Source organism: Dendropsophus ebraccatus, chromosome 9, assembly GCF_027789765.1.
Source record: "Dendropsophus ebraccatus isolate aDenEbr1 chromosome 9, aDenEbr1.pat, whole genome shotgun sequence".
Classification (NCBI taxonomy): Eukaryota; Metazoa; Chordata; class Amphibia; order Anura; family Hylidae; genus Dendropsophus; species Dendropsophus ebraccatus.
This window is the reverse complement of record NC_091462.1, coordinates 30,408,496-30,426,902: the sequence shown is the minus strand read 5'-3', so window position 1 is coordinate 30,426,902 and position 18,407 is coordinate 30,408,496. Positions and strand designations below refer to the sequence as shown.

At 39.1% G+C, this 18,407-nt stretch overlaps 1 protein-coding gene across 1 annotated transcript in view; it reads left to right on the top strand.

Annotated features, from left to right (window-relative positions):
* Positions 1 to 5,258: 5,258 nt before the first annotated feature.
* Positions 5,259 to 18,407, top strand: part of B3GALT1 (beta-1,3-galactosyltransferase 1) — a 272,303-nt gene continuing 259,154 nt past the window's right edge. The window contains exon 1 of the mRNA XM_069985126.1: positions 5,259 to 5,369. The gene's annotated coding sequence lies outside the window, so the exon portion shown is untranslated. The remainder of the gene's footprint in view (positions 5,370 to 18,407) is intronic.

Below are 18,407 nucleotides of genomic sequence, written 5' to 3'. Positions count from 1 at the left end.
TATTACCAAATATTTTCAGTTTTATGTTTATTTACATTTCATAACTTTTGCACAATAAAAAACATGATTTGTCAGCGTAATCCATAAGGGCTCTTTTACATGCACAGATGAATCGCTTAATCGCTTGTTTAGCCAACGACAAGTGATGATTTTCTTTCTTTTAAACGATGTGCATTTAGACGAGAAGATAAATCGCTATGAAAAGTGAATATTCGTTATTGCGTTCGTATCTATATACCATGAAAAATGAGTGGCCACACTGAAAGACTTAAGAGCTATCTTGGGGTCAGCTCAAAAGATGCAAGCCAGATGCAAGTTATATCATTGCCAGAAGATTGTTGATTAAATTCTAGCAATTTAACGTTTTTTTTTTTACACGATAATCAGCCCGTGTAAAAGGCCTTTAGTCATAACTTTTAAATGTTTCCATCAACTTAGTTGTATGGGGGACTGATCTGGGATTATTGTAATTTTTCACTGTACATATAAGCTAAGGATTGATGTATATATTTTTGTTGGAGGGGGGGAGTGGAGGAAAGTTATCAATTCCAATTTCCTACTGTGCAGTAACAATAACAAGTTTATCTTCATTCTATGGATCTTGATTAAGGCTATGTTCACACAGCGTACTGTTTTTTTTTTTAAAGAACAGTCGTTTTTGTCATACTGCAATTATATGCTTTGAAGTCAATTAAACAATGGCCGTTGTTTTCACACAATGCATGCTGTTCAATGCACTGTGTGAAAACAACAGCCGTTGTTCCATTGACTTCAGTGCATATCTGTGTTTCAGATAGGGGAATGGATGCCTCCACTTGATCCTGCATGTCCTGCATGTGCTAGGCCAGAGTATATTGTAGGGTCCTGAGGCACGAGGCCACCTGCTTTAAGTGATTTTATTTTCAGTATTAGGTTTATGTCTTGCCATTAGCGGTGAGCTGTTTTTTCATTTTTGTGTTTTTAAAAGGGGAACTATCATTAGGTTAGATGAATTTAACCTGCTGATAGCCCCCGATAGAGCCAGGGAGGCTGAGGAGGAAGGCGTGTGTCTTAACTTCCTCCTCAGTGACGGTCCCGTACTGTTAGGGTAAACTCCACTCTGGAGCACCGTTAGTAGCACTGCTGCGTCATCTGGCCCAACACTTTTTTATTACCCTACTGACAGTGCCACAGAAAGTGTCTTCTTTGCTGTTACTGGCAGCCTGAATAGATTTGCTCTATTTTACTGATGGTTTCCAGAACTGGTCATCCCCAGTTAGTTACTCCATGGCATAGCAGCCTTCGCCCAGTCAACACTACAACAATTACATGAATGTTGCGTAAAACTTCACCAAAACTAAGGTGAAAATTGCATCCCCATAAAATCATCCTTTTTGCCGTGTTTCCCTCAAAATAAGACAGTGCCCTATATTAATTTTTGCCCCCAAAGAGGCATTCTGTCTTATTTTGGGGGGATTTCTTATTTATCCCTCCCCCCTGGACCCGGGACCCCTCTCCAGAATACTCACCAGCATCCAGAGTGTGTTCTTGCTGAAGTAAGATTGTGCGGAGGAACATGCGTCAGGTGACCTCTGGTGTGCATCTGGACGTGCGGCATGATGTGGGGGCCATGGACCCATATGCCTGCGGCGTCAGCTGTGAAGGTCCACAAGAGATTAGGTGGGTCCCGGGTGGTGGTGGCGGGTGGCCTAACTTTTGGAGGGTGCCTTACTTTAAGGTGGGGGTGCCTCATTTTCAGGGGCATGCCTTAATTTAGGCTAGTTGAGGTTAGAATTTGATTGCAATATTGAGCAATTATCTCAAATAAACATGATTTGATATTTTCAAGACCAAAAGCAATTTGTCCAAATCTTATAAAGCCTGTAGAGTCACCCCAAGTCATACATGTATACAGTTATCTATCATACATTCTATTGGAAGTAATGATAGAGTAGTTCCCATGTTATTCATCCGCTGGAATTATTTCTGTGGGGGTCTGGTAGAATCCTATAGTTCTTGTTTTTTTGTTGTTGTTTTTTTAACAGAATTGAGCCATGTAGATAATGTCATTTGTACTTTCCAGTAAATGAAGATAATTGGAGATAACTACAGTATCTACACACATACTTAATAATAAAACTGGAGCTAGGTAGAAGATTGGGGATTAACTCTTGAAGCTGAACCTCCAGTTATGGACTGGATGCAAACTACATGCTGTCAGGGCATGCTGGGAGTTGTAGCTCTGTATCAGCTGGAGCTCCATAGTGTGCAGACTATGCTTATTATAATGCAAAGAAGGAGATAGATGAAGTGTGCTTTGTTACATCTCTCCTTCCCATGTAGCACTTTGTATTATTCTTCTATACATGCAGCTACATCTCTAGCTTATGACTTATGTTGTTTATAGGGAAGGAGGGGGTAATAATCCTAATGTTTCCTTGTCTTCTGTTAGTCTCTAGTTTTTGACAGCAAACCCATTAGTAAGCACTAAAACTTACTTTTCCCCTATGTCCCCTAGACAAGTAAGGGCTTGCAGAAGGTCTGAACCCTGTACCTTCCCTCCCCCGACCAATCTCCAGATTGGCTCTTGGCTCCTTTGTTATGAATACAGCCATGAGTACGACACGTGACCCACGACTCTATTCATACCTATGGAGCCGCTGGAAAGAGCTGAGTGCTATACTTGTCTCTCACTGGTGGCTCCATAGAGAATGAATAGAGCCGCCAGAGAGAGATGAGTACAGCACTCACCTTTTTCCAGCGACTCCATAGGAATGAATAGAGCTGTGGGTCAAGTGCCATATAGGCGCCAGGAGATCGACGGGGGGGGGGGAGGGGAGTATGAAGGTTGGACCCACCACGGTCCCAATATTTAAGGTATTAGAGGATAACTAGCTGGTCAATGGAGGTCATCTGTAGTGTTGAACGAATAGTAAAATGCTCAAGTGCTCCTGAAGTTGAGCATTTGCTTGAGTGCTTGACTCGCGTAACATACTCTATTGAAATCAATAGAAGACTTGAGCATTTACCCATATGGTCGGCAGAGTGTAGGGTGCCTGATTCACCTATTGCTTTTTTTTTTCATTCTATTTTTTGTATGTTTCGTCCCTTCAAGTGATGTGTGAACGAAAGAAACAAAAATTGGAATTAAAAAAATCAAATATGTTACGGCAAGAAAGATTAGATGGCATACCACCGGAAATCTAATGTGTCTTGCACTAACATATTGCATTTTTTCATTCTAATTTTAGTATATTTTATTTACACATCCCTTCAAGGACTGAAATATACAAAAAATAGAACAAAAAAATGCTGTACCTTACTGCAAAACACATTAGAACTCCAGCAGTATGCCGTCAATTGGTTGCTTACCGCCTGAGTTCTAATATATCTTGCCGTTAGGTATTACACTTTTTCATACTAATCTCTGTAGGTTCCATACCTTGAAGGGACGTGTAAATGACAAAGATTAGATTAAGTTTAGCTTCACACGTACTGCAGGGTATGTAACCCTATTGAACTTCACAGTACAAGGATTCGCAGCGGATTTCGCTGCAAACCTACAGCGTGAAATCTGCTGCGATTCCGGTACGTGTGAAGCTACCCTTAACATTTAAATTGTTTTAGAGCTTCCAGCATCATAATAAAAAATGATGCTGGGAGCTCTTAAATTCTTTAAATATTTGCACTACTGTGTCAGTACAGCAGCATGAATATTTAAACAGCACCAACCTCTGATTCTCGATCCAGCACTTTGCTTGACTAAGCATGCTTACTCAACAACAGTTATCTGTTCAGGATCCACAAACAGCGCCCCTCTATCTGGGGGACCAGTCATGTCCTACATTACATAGACTGCCCACTGATTTGAGTAGACTCTGTGTAATGTGCAATCTCCAATGTAGAGGCACCGAAAAGAACTTAAACGCTTAATACCATATTAGATTGCTGAAATGAGTGCCAATTGTGCGGCTCGGTGACTGTGTGGCCAGGATTGGAGAACCCCTTTAATGTATACTGTATAAAGCTCCTATAGAGAGTCTCCACCAAAAGTTATTTTTGGGACAGTCATGGTAATAATTCAGATATAGTTAGGGAACAGTGTTTAACCTAGTATATACATCCATACAATGGCAATAAGACTCTAAACTAGACAGACCTCCATTGTAAAGTGTCCATAATCAACTGTACATCAAAGGCTATATCATATTAGGGGATAATTTAATATGTGTTTTACTCCAACAAACTAAGGTACAACCATCAACCTTTTGGCCATGTTCACACACTGTAAGAGACCGGCCGTTCCATGACCCGGCTGGTCTCTGAAAAGATCATCCTGGCTGGTACTGCAGTACTGGCCGGATAATCTTTAGCGCCACTTAGTTTTGATACGGACGCATCCATGCACGCTCGCATCAGAACTCCCCACAGCACACTATGGAGCGTGCAGCCGCAGCAGCTCGCTCCATAGTGTGCACTAACAGGGTTTTCTGCGGCTGCTATTCACTGAATAGCGGCCGCAGAAAACGGACATGTCAGTTTTCTACAGCACCGCAGCACTACGTAAGTACCGCACGATTGCCAGGAAAGATCCCCGCCCCCCCCCCCCAAAAAAAAATGAGGAGCATTGGCTTGTACTATATGATGTTTTTATTGCCTTCATGTAAATCTATACTGCAGGGTAACGGACTGAACAGGATGGACGTCCATCATCATTCAGCCTAATGTTACTACGAGAGCAAATCACAGCCAGTGACTAATCTGCACTAATGTTCTTTTTTCCCCACGGGTTCTAGAAAACCTTCAGCTCCTGCAGAACCTCTTGATCATCATTACCGATTACTCATGCCGTGCTCTCGTCCTTATACATCAGCCCTGGAATCGGAAGGGTAATAATGACATCTCATCCCAGCCAAGAGGTATACGCTATGTGGGAGTGCGATGTGTCCTCCTATATGTGTAATCCAGAAGTAAAAGGAGCAATTCCTTATTAAATAGCTGCCGCCCACTCCTGCTCGCTCCATCTGTGCACTTGATTTAACCTCTCAGTATACAGGGAGTGCAGCAGTGCCCCCCTGTTTAGGACCAGGAGGGGCTTGTGACATCAGGGGCATTGACTTGCCAGGCTCCAGTTTCTCTTTGCACAGAATAAACCTGACTGGGCGTGTGTGGATTGCAATGGAAGGCTGGGCTTGTGTGCATTGAAGGCAGCCACTGCCGGGCTTGGGAGGCCCCTTCTCATTGCTGTTCTCTGCCTCTTGCAGCTGCAGGCAGCAGCAGCATCACTTGCATGTGGATATGAAGCCCCAGTGTTTGGCAGGCTGCTGCTGCTGGTGACAACCTCTGCAGTGATAGCTCAGGACATAGAGAGGATCCCTCCTGCACTGATGGTATGTGCTGCCTGCTTTGTTTCCTGTGTACTAAGTGCAATGTATGGAGAAAGGATGCTGCATCCTGGGCTGAGCTCCTACATTGTGCTCACTGCATCCCTTCACTTGCTCTCTCTATCCCCCCGGTCCTTCTCGCCTAATAATGTCACAGCCTCCGAGCTGCTACCATTACAGATTTTCTATGCCGGTGACATTAATCAGAAAATGGTAGCTGCTATGTGTCTGGCTTTTTCTCCAGTGCATCCCATCAACTCTGATTTGCTTTCTTGTATACTATGTGTGGATCCCTCTCTCTCGGTTTCTTCAGGGGACAGAGGCTTCAGTTTGCAGGCCCTTTCCGGTTATAGCTATATATATAGATATATGTTTACCATTGCACCTGGCAGGATGCACACCGTGCCCATGTTGTGTTCATGTTACCCAATGTAATAGTAATAGGAGAGCAAGTTCCAGTCCTGGCTGCCAACTGCATAGGAGTTGTCACTGTTTGGGAAGATTGTTTCTATGTTGAAGTGGTTGGTGTTACTTTATACAATGTTGTGATTGTTTAGAGAGCTAGACAGACAATGACAGGATAGATAGATAGATAGATAGATAGATAGATAGATAGATAGATAGATAGGAGATAGATAGATAGATAGATAGATAGATAGATAGATAGATAATAGATAGAGATTGGATAAATGATGAATAGACTAAAATATAAAGTGATAAATATATAGTTAGCTTAATAAATTTTAGACATTGGGTAAATGAGTAATAGACAGGTGGTCAAATAGATATAGAAGTGGCTAAAGAGATAGATAGATAGATAGATAGATAGATAGATAGATAGATAGATAGATGATAGATAGATAGATAGATAGATATTGCATAGATAGATAGATAGATAGATAGATAGATAGATAGGAGATAGATAGAGAGATAGATAGATAGATAGATAGATAGATAGATAGATATTGCATAGATGATCATTTGACAGAAATATGAAGACATAGAGTTAACTAAATATACAGATAGACAGATATGTGATGAGATAAATATTATAAAGTTGGCTAATGAGATAGATGGATAGATAGATAGATAGATATTTGATTACTAGATGCAGAATAGATAATCAATAGACAGATTGAGAGATAGACAGATAGATAGATAGATAGATAGATAGAAGATAGATAGATAGATAGATAGGCTTTAACTAGATAGCAATGAGAGGGAGGAATGAATAGATAGATGATACATCTGATTTCTCCATAGCCTCCTTGGCTGCTCTCATGTACTGATACTAGTGTGATATTGTGTTACCTCTGTCTATAAGAATGTTGCACATGAAAGGGCAGCTCTATCCTGAGTGGTCTGCATTGTGTCAGTCTATACAGGGCTGCTGCTCTTATTTTACCCTGACTTCTCTCATATGGTTCATGGACTTTAAATAGACCAAAAAAAAAAAAAAAAGTATCGACTTATATGGAGCTGAAGTTTTGTACAGTTAAGAAGTATCAAAGTTTCTGGAGAATAAATAATGAAGATTAGATGAAGTTTCTTGGGGTGGGCTGTGTAGGTGAACTAATGAATTGTCATTAAGAATAAATAAGATGTAAGGATGATGACACGGCCATGATATTGTAGAATGACTATAGATTATGCAATGCATCCATGTTTTATGGAATAATTGGACTCTGATATTAACCTATTAGTAAGGCTATATTACATACCAATATTTGCTTTTGTATGCATCTTTTTATATTTACCACTGTATATCAGAACCTACATGAACCGCTGTTGTATACTGTATGTCATGGTAGTTACTCTTATGATGATTACTATCTATATAGTAACTTCTCATAATCTCCTCATGCACCATGATAGTTTCGCCTTCATGGTGTTGATGATCGTGTTGGTATTTTTGGTTGGCAAAAAGCTTTACAAGACAAGAACTATCTAGAAGTGGATGGATAAAGGTCAGAGGGGTGAGATAATCCTTCTGCCTGCAGTGCAATAATCACTTTGTATCTGGCTATCCAGCTGAATCTGCATTATACTGTGTATATAGAGCATTGCTGTGGCTTACGCCATAAATGATGCTCGGTGTGAGAGTGTTTATGTTGTGCGTGCTATAATATAGTTATTAGTATATCTCATGGTAGATTTTAGATGTGTGACTTATACAATAGTCATGTGAAGAGCAGAAGGTGGGGTGTTTCCATCATAACAAATACAAAGTTAATAGACTGGAAGAGACCAAGTGTGTGCGGACGCTCGCAGACCATGCTGTCACTTAAGCATTTTAGATCTGCTGCCAGTTGTGAGACTTAATGCCAGTGAGAGTGGCTAATACTGTAAATGCCCCTTATGGCCGGATTACTGACTGTTACTAACAGCTTCAGGTGTCAATGTCAAATAGGAAGAGCATGTTATGTCACTTGTATGGCTTGGCTCATCATTAATAGGGCTAATAGATAGATAGGAGATAGATAGATAGATAGATAGATAGATAGATAGATAGATAGATAGATAGATAGGAGATAGATAGATAGATAGATAGATAGATAGAGAGGAGATAGATAAATAGATAGATAGATAGATAGATGATAGATAGATAGATAGATAGATAGATAGGAGATAGATAGATAGATAGATAGATAGATAGATAGATAGATAGATAGGAGATAGATAGATAGATAGATAGATAGATAGATAGAAGATAGATAAATAGATAGATAGATAGATAGATAGATGATAGATAGATAGATAGATAGATAGATAGATAGATAGGAGATAGATAGATAGATTGATTACATAAGAGATGATAGATAGATAGATAGATAGATAGATAGATAGATAGATAGGAGATAGATAGATAGATAGATAGATAGATAGATAGGAGATAGATAGATAGATAGATAGATAGATAGGAGATAGATAGATAGATAGATAGATTACATAATGGATGGATAAGTTAGATAAATACGAGATAGATAGATTACATAAGAGATGATAGATAGATAGATAGATAGATAGATAGATAGATAGATAGATAGATATGAGATATGGTGCGTTTACACGGAACGAGGATATGATTATCTAGCACAGGTGCTCAGGTCTTTGGCAGTGGATTTTGAGGACTCCTATACTCTTGTGAAATATTGATTGTGAAAGGTGACACTGACTGGAATCTATGTCTGTTACCTATGGAAATGGGATTGTTGCTCGCTGAGGCATTTAATGAGGACAAGGGGATAAGTGGTAGGATGTTCAGGCTTCATATCTGAACAATGCTGATGTTTACAGGAGGATGTCTATGTGTTGTCACTTGTCAGTAAGTGACATGCCAGTACAGTTTCCATCGTGAAAAAATAAAGCGATATGCATAAACTTATATATAAACATATAACTGCGGGAAGCAATCGTTACCAAAGTAAGTTCAGTCTCAAGCTCTTTTTCTGGGTGATGTCAAGATGGAGATTTAGAGAAAGATATGTATTTCTGACTGTATTCACTAATATATATTTACTTATTATTATTATTACCTTGGACAACAAGTACCTGTTATTTATTGTATTCCTGTATTGCCTATGCTGTACTGTCTAGTTCATTGACTACCATTGGTCCGTTCCTTTCTGCAATCCAGTGTTATATTGCTGTGTATATCACATTTTTGAAGTTCTTTTTGAATGGGCTTTGACTTTAGACTACTGTATTTTTGTGCCTGTTACCACTACCTGATTCTTAGATTTCCAGACGGCATACACCGATATCAACTGATTTCCACATGCTCCATTCTTATGTTATGAAAAAGTAAAAGTGATGACTTTTGTCCGAAGATCAATGAGCAGGCGCCAATCCTCCATATTAGACTAGTATCTTCATATACCAATCACATCCTCAAGAGAAATGTCTTTGTAGTATGTGAGAAAGGTCTGATTTAGAATATTCTACCTTTTTATGTCTACTCCTATGATGGCCTATGTGTTTCCATGGTTACAGACTACAAACAAAAACTGTGTAGTCTGATTCTTTAGTCATATTGTTCCTTTTGTAAGCTGCTTCTTGCTAACCTATCGAATGGACATTAGTAGCACAAGGGGGTACATGGAAGAGAGTACAGCTACATAATATATTTTTAACCCATAATTATAGAAACACAGGTTTGCAGAGGGACTGTATACACTAATGATTGGATCTTTTTTTTCCATGCAAGTTGTTTTTAATTTTAGATACATTTAACAATGAAAAATTGGTTACATTGAAGGACGTATATTTTTTACCCTTAATAAGTGACCAATAAGATATCTAAAAGTATATAAGCATCACTCTTGCCTCTTTAGTATACAGCATTGGTGAAATTTATGTCATTTTTTGGGGAGAAAACTTCTGGAAAACTTTATAACCACCAATATACAGTATAAAAAAATATATAAAAATAAATATAAAATATATTTAAAAAGTCACAAAAATGACAGTTTTTCACATGAGAGGATTGATCAATAGAATGCAATATAACAACCAAAAAAATGTATTATAGGGTTTTTTCTATTGTGACAGCCACTTTTTATTAGAAAAGCCCCCAGACAATAAGCTGATCACAGGCCATCTCATTGCTGAGAACCTGAGCCATCAGCTCTAATTTGTAGAGGAACTCAGGAACAAGTGTTTTATTTCCCTACAGCACCACCACAGGGGAAATGTGGCATTGCACAATTAGGGATTGTTGGTTCTTCCAAACCCAGAGAAACTTTTTGAAGTCACTTGCAAATAGACGAAGATCCTGAATGCTCAAAGCTTGAATTCCATTTTGGGAGAGATGGAACTTCTGCAATTTCCACCATATCCCTAGATAATGTGCCAATGTGCTGGACCATGTGAATAAGAAAAAAAACTGTAATTTTCTTTTTTCCCATTGCAACCAGTAATAAGTAAGAGGCGCTCTGACATTGTATGTTGTGCATTCACACCAACTCTGATTTACACAGTTGTTCACAGTAGCACCAGATATTATAGTCTGTAGGTGGGATTATGTATCTCTTAGCAAACACATCTAATAATAGCGCTTCTTCCTCTTCACATCACTCTGGAACGTATCCAATATCTGACAATAGCTTGGAGAAAAAACTGCCATATAAGAAATCATCACGTGCCATTTATTTCTATGCGTCCCTGAAGAAAACTCTGCATTACAACTGGACTCTTAGAGGGATATTGGACAATAAGGCAGAATGAGTATTTGTACAGCTATTTTACGGGAGACTTAATCAGTTTTTTATTACAATGGGTGAACTCATAGTCGACAATAGCAGTTCGGAAATGACAAGAGTGCGGACTGGGCTATTTAGATTAGCAATATAATATTATTAAGCAACATAGAATTATTTACTTATTTTATTTATTTATTTTTATGTTTAAAAATTATACTTGGTTGTGTATTTAGCTGCTGCTTTGACGTCTCACAAAGCAGTCAATGGAATAGCCAATGGAAGTCAATGGAATTTTTTTTTTATTATTATTTCTTTGTGAAGTGAGCCATAGTTTTATCTTGTCACACAGCCATACGTTCTGTTTGCAAAGTTGCCATGTAACCGTATCCTTAGAGCAGATACACGCATGTGTATGTCTTTGTGGTATCCTTATCTACAATGAGCATGATACTATCTTGACCCTATCATAGTAAATGGTTTGGTTCACTATTCTGTATTGTGTACATAGACACCAAGAAAATAAAAGTACTATCGTTGGATTTGTGAAAAGAATTGGCTATTGAAGTCAATGGCGCTTTAATTTAAAAAAAAAAAATACTCATGTTGGATCTATATTCGAATTTGAATTTATTGAGTCCTTACAAGAGAGGAACGTATGTTAGATTATGTTTAAGAATATTTGGAGGCTGATCTAATACTGGATTAAAAAAGAACGGCCTTTGTTTTCATAAAATGTCTTAGCCTTAGTCATAGCCTTAGTCTATGTTCACACAATGTATAAACAACAGCCATTATTTGCCACTCAAAACAACGCTAGTTATTTTGAGTATCAAACAACAACCGTTGTTTTCAATGACATTTGCATTGAAGTCTATGGACAATGTCCGAAAAAAACTGACATGATCATTATTTCAGCGGCCGTAGCAAACAACGGCCGTTGTTTGCATTGACTTCAATGTAAATTATTGCATTATGAAAAAAAGTCTGTTGTGTAAATTGAAAACAATGGCCGTTTTTTTTCATAAAAGTTATGTTGTGTGAACATATCCTTAGGCCATGTTCACACAACGTATCTTTAACATAAATCATGGCCGTTGTTGCAATTTACAACAACTGCCGAATTAACGCAAAAGATACGCTGTGTTTGAATGAACGGTATCCCGGCCTGAGTGTATACACATAGTATACACTTCGGCTGGGACTCCAACCGGCCACGCTGAAAACGGACATGTCAGTTTTGTGCGGCCGCTATTCACTGAATAGTGGACGCACAGACATGTCAGTTCCGGCCGCACTTTCCATTGTGTGCAATGGTGTGCGCCCGCATCCCAATTTAACAGAAATGAAGATCATCTAGATGATCTTCTCTGACACCAGAGAAGATCAACGTCCGGTCTCATACGATGTGTGAACCTGGCTTAATACTGTATAATGAAGTCATAGGCATGTTATGTGGTGAAACATTGTATGTTGCTTCGATTAGTGACCATGTTGAAGCCTAGAAGCAATGGAGAAGAACACCTCCATAATACTGATGCGACTAAGCAATCTACAATTCTATTTGTCATTGATTAAAAGACATTAGTAGACTATGGAACCAGGGCCCATGTTATAGAGTTTATCATTCTGGTTAATAAATCATAATAAAACTATGGAAAAACCTACAAGTTAAATACAATCTACATGTGGCTAAACGTCGGTGCATAACCATAACCCTTCTAAGTATCTGTGATATCATAGCGCTATACAAATACTTAAAATACTTCCATTGGCCGCCATCCATGTCCCTCTACAAGACCAGTAGGAGGGGGAAGCTGTTGCTGCCATCATTAATTACACACAGCTGGTTTCCATAATCTCTTCTCAATGTCTCTGGTGCCAGTTTTTGTTTTTTTGCCCAGAAGTTGGTTTCTATTTATTTATTTTTTTGATCATTCAGTTATTCAGTCTTTATATTTTTTATCTATTATCCTAGGGGTATAACATGTAAAATATGGAAATGTATGATTTTATTTATTTACAAGTAATATTTATCAATATAACTAATAAAAACACTTTTAAATAATTAAATTCCTAGTGAGCCAAATTACAAACTATGGGGGAGATTTATCGAACATGGTATAAAGTGAAACTGGCTCAGTTGCCCCTAGCAACCAATCAGATTCCACCTTTCATTTTCCAAAGAGTCTGTGAGGAATGAAAGGTGGAATCTGATTGGTTGCTAGGGGCAACTGAGCCAGTTTCACTTTACACCATGTTTGATAAATCTCCCGCATCGACTATCAATTTATTACAAAAAAAAAAAAATTGATTTGCATTTAATGTTCAGTGTAGAAAATTTTAGCAGATTGAAGGCAGAAATGTGAAGGAACCAAGCAACAAATGTTTAATTCTTTAACAGCGCCACCTCAGGGGCAATAAAGTTTTGCATCAATTTTATTGACCTTAATGTGCTGTCCGTGTAACACATCTACATGCTTGGTTCTCCAGAGCTAAACATATTCCAGACAACCTCTCTCTACTCTACTCAATAGACACTGAGCTAGCGTGGGTGACCAATCATTTTTAATCAAGTTTAATCACACGTCCATATGCCCTATAATAGCATATCAACATTATAGTGGAGACCACCCAGGACACTGGATTACAGTGGCTCCCCTTCTTGTATTACGTAGTTGATTGTGATGTAGAGATGAGCAAGTATAAAGATACTTGAGTGCTCATTACTTGAGTCTATTATTTTTAAATACTGGAGTAACAAGCCCAATCGGAAACAATGGGAGACTTGAGTATTTAACCAGGTGCCCCCCCCTTCCCCTGCGCTTGGCAGCGTTAATCTGAAAGTGACAGTCTGGCCCCCAAGGGGTTAAGTTAATCCCCTGGGAGCCAGACTGTAATCTGTTTGTGTAAAGAGGAGCATGGAAATTATACTTACTGCTTCAGTCTTCTATCAGTCTTCACTATCACCGCTCAGCCAATCAGGGGCTGAGCAGGACACCCCTGCAGCCGCTGATTAGCTGAGAGGAGTCAACTCAGCCAATTAAGTGTCTGCAGTCCCGCCTTAGCTGCTGATTGGCTAAGCAGCGATAGTGAAGACAGATAGAAGGTCAGAGCAGTTACTGTAACTTTCCCCCCGCGTACTTGTCACAATTGCCCCTCCGGGATCAGTAACGGGACCTCTGCTGATCCGGGAGGTTGGGTCTCCATGGATATGGAGATGCAGTCAGACGATAATGCATTATCGTCTTATAGTGTCTCTGTATCCATGGAGACCTAACCTTCCAGATTAGCAAAAAATCTCACCACAGGTACCCTTTAAGGCTGTGGAAAGGCTTTACAGCAGCCTTTAACAAGCTTTTTTTTTTAACCAAACACCAGGTTCTTGCTCAAGTATCAAGCACTTTTGAGTTAGCTGGATGCTCTCGCAAATCCTATACTCTAACAAGCGGGCTCGCTCATCTCTAATAGTTTACCATTACTCTAAACGTCAATCGTGTAAGACTTCATCTACCTTGCAGTGGCAATGGGTCCGGGGATATGATCCATAGTGATCAGCTGATCTTTATGGCACCTACATTATAAATGGAGCTATTACTCACAAAGAGTTGTCATTTTTTCCCTACATTTTTTCTGAAATGTTTTCCTAAAATTTCAGCCTTAGTTTGGTGATTGTATGTACTGTATGTAAAGTCACTATAACATCAGAAGATTATGGCAATAAGACTCTAGGCCTATTTAAAGGGGTTATCCAGTGCTACGAAAACATGTCCACTTTTGCCCCACTCTTGTCTCCAGTTCAGGTGTGGTTTGCAATTAATCTCCATTTACTTCAAGGGAACTGAGTTTCCAACCCCACCCAATCTGGAGACAAGAGAGGGGGAAAAGTGGCCATGTTTTTGTAGCACAGGATAACCCGTTTAAGAAACTCCAAGTAGTAGTTTCAATGTCATTCCTGACCATGATTACCCTTGAGGTTTAGATTACAGTAACTTTGCAGTTCACTTCAAAAGTGAGTGTCTGCCTTTCTTTCATTTTATGTCCATTATTCTCCAAAGAGTTTTATTAATCCCCTGCATAGACAAAAAGCTAGATGATTAAATTTGGATAGCTTTCAGTATGAGAACTAAGAGAATAATGTAATCGCCTTTGGGTGTGCTGTGTGTATACCTATTTTAGTTGATGTTCTATTTATATTCTGTCTGCCATCTTGATTCCTTCTACCCTCTGACAAGCTTCTCCTAATACAGCCCACATTTACCATTACATAAACTCAGAGGTGCACTGATACTGCTTAATAGATCAGTGACAAAGAACTTCTCTTTCTTTACCCTCTCTTAACTTGAGTCTCAGTGTATTCCTATGAGATGCAGCTTCATTCCTCTCTGTTATCTGCAGAGAAGAACTGTGTCAAACTGCATCTCATAGGATATGCTGAGCAATCTGATAACAGCAGTTAGCAGCAGGCATTGTGGTTCAGGTAAGTTTAATAACTCTAGCTAAGTATTTCAACCCTCTATACATTGTAGAACATACAAAGAAACAATAAGGATGGAGTTGGGTGGGGAGAGGAGATGTCTGAGAACTGCCAGGATGGGTATGATAGGTGATGCTGTAATAATGTAGTTCATGGGAAGCCAGGCACACAGGGGAGATCTCCTGTCTTATACAGCAGAGTATGTAATTTACTGGTGGTGTTAGTGGGGATTATATAACCCCGGCTGCAATAATGAAAAGGCTCAAAATGTGTGGCTGCAGCTGAGCTGGGATGAAACAAATGACACTGCTAGAATATTGCTGGTGAGTTAGTACTAGAAGAAGAAAATGAGTCAGAATGCCTATACTTTCAAAAGATTTTTAACAACTTGTATGGTTTTATAATATTAACCTTTGAGAGTGGTTTAAGGGTGATTTTTGGAAGATTTTTGCTGTTTTTGATCCCCTGAGAGCCCCCTCCATGGTGCACAGCATATTCACACCTGGACTTCCTATCCCTTACTCGTCTAGGTAATCAGAGGACATCACCTAAATCTTTCTACTATGCCATGACATACAGTAGTACTGTAATAGTGCACTGGACTGAACATGCTGACAATGTACAGAGGAATGATATACACAGTACACTACTATAGATGGCATGAAGGAGATGTGGATTATCATCACAGTGGGTCAGCAAGGTGCTATGTGTACGGACATTAATAAGGCAGCAGCAGGACAGCAAGCATGAGGTTAAACTAAGCATTAAGAAGCTGTTACTGCTGCTACGTTGATGAAGATGACGACAAACTAAAGGTGTGGGGATTACATTCAGGAAGCAGCACTGTGTACATAAAGTGATAGGAACACAAGGGGCAGCTTTCCAGAACTTTATAGTAACATAGTTAATAAGGTTGAAAGAAGACAAGAGTCCATTAGGTTCAACCTAGGGAAACCCTACTGTGTTGATCCAGGGGAAGGCAAAAACCCCTATAAGTGGTAAAAGAGAGAAGCATTGACCCTCTGTGTTCCATATTGGTGACTGCTAGAGATGGAATTCTTCTAACATCGAGCAGTCAACAGCAAATTGCAGGAAAGTGAGATACCTTATGGGCAAGACTTCAGGATTTTTTTTTAAGGTATGTTGTCATTTTTGGTAAATTAAGTGATTTAAAAATATGTTAGAGATCACATAGGTAAGCTGTTGTCCCAATGGAGTCCTGGAAAACATGGCTGTAACCATTTTTCCTGGCAGCCCTAGGACTGCATCCAACTTTTCCAGTCATGGTAAGTCAAATGCCGAGGGTTCTGGGTAAGATGAACCAGAACGTTTGGTAAGTTCACCTATCACTAGTTGTTAGGGAAAGGTGTCCCTAATAGAGATGAGCGAACCTCGAGCATTCTCGAGTTGATTCGAACCCGAACTTTCGGCATTTGATTAGCGGTGGCTGCTGAAGTTGGATAAAGCCCTAAGGCTATGTGGAAAACATGGATATAGTCATTGGCTGTATACATGTTTTCCAGATAACCTTAGAGCTTTATCCAAGTTCAGCAGCCCCAGCTAATCAAATACCGAACGTTCGCTCATCTCTAGTCCCTAACAACCAATCTGTCTTACTACTGGTACTGGTACTGAGCTGAGAGTAAAGAAAAGGCAATAATGAAACTGGTTCTCTCTTATGTAAGGTGAAGAAGTGAAGTGGAATATAATCTTTTTGAGTTTTTTTTTTTCCCAGAAATACAAAAAAATTGTTTATCTTGCACTGTATTGTGGACACAATTCGTTGGCTTTGGCTAAACCATACTCAATAACATAATAAGATCAGACTATACGATATACATGATGCCAACTATTGGAAGAAAAAAATGCTCTTGACGGACGACACCATGCGCAATGGAGAATTTTAATCATTTTTAAGATGATGGTATCTATGTAATTGGTTATTCCAAGATGATACATGACACTGCAATGGGATTATAGGAGGCTATACATAGCAATATTGAAGCACTGTACTGACTGTAGAGCCATTGAAGTAGCTGACCTTTATGTTACATTGGGGGCTTAATGGCAATCTACTGTACAGTGAATAAAGCCAGTATTGTGGCTGAAAGCAGGCAGCTCTTCCTTGACAGATGGTGAGAAGGAGTCAGTAATGGTACAATATAAACAAGCTTATATCTGATCAGTACTAGGAGATGAGGAAAGGCTTATTGCAAGGGGCGAGGGGTAGTCTACAGCCCCCCAGCTGTTGCAGAGAAAAGGATGTAATATCATGTGTAACCCTGGCAGCATCTGGAATATGGAGAACATGTATTTTCTAGGACAAGATCAAAATACAGATGGGAAGAATAAAACTTGATGTATTCCACCTGACTCTTCTTACCTTAGAAATAACTGTGGTGTAAATTAGAATATTTAAGATTGCTCATCTTGGCTGTATCTGTACTGTATTACACATATAGCTAACAACATACACAACTAATAATAGATTGATACTTAATGCTAATAGTATATTATAGCACTCAATAGCTCCACTACTAGATGCTGATACAGATTATTTGGCTATTAACAGTATAACTAATTGATAGTTCTCCCTACTTAACAGCACACCATGTGGTTAGTTTGGGTATTGCAGGAAACATTTGGGCAATTTACTAACATTGCGCCTATATAGAGATCATGAATGGTCATATTTTTATAATAGTAGCAAATAAAAATGGACATAAATGTATTACCTAATTTTGAGATTTGTGAGTTTAAAATAATATTGTGTAACATGAGGATTATAAAAGTTTTTGATACAAATATAAAGTTTGCAGTGTACCACAGTATGTTTGTCATAGACACCATTTTGTCTAATCTAAGAATGGGATGAGGGCCCAGGATCCTTTTTTATTATCCTATAACTAATACAGCCTAATATATTTGCTCTAAGAATTTCTCTGGGTTAACAAATACTTAGGGTATGTTCACAACACAATGAAAAGAGAACTGCTGAGCACTTTTCTCCCCAGCTCACCCCAATCTCTGCCTTACAATAGAGACCATGTCCTACAGTGAGACTAAAAAAGGCAGCAAGATGGGAAGTGAAGCGCTCAGCCATGCACTTCTCCCTCCTCATTCTAACTGAACAACTAGAATCCGACTAGAGATGAGCGAACCTTGAGCATGCTTGAGTCGATCCGAACTCGAACTTTCGGCATTTGATTAGTGGTGGCTGCTGAAGTTGGATAAAGCCCTAAGGCTATGTGGAAAACATGGATGTAGTCATTGGCTGTATCCATGTTTTCCAGACAACCTTAGAGCTTTATCCAAGTTCAGCAGCCACTGCTAATCAAATGCTGAACGATCGGGTTCGGATGGACTCGA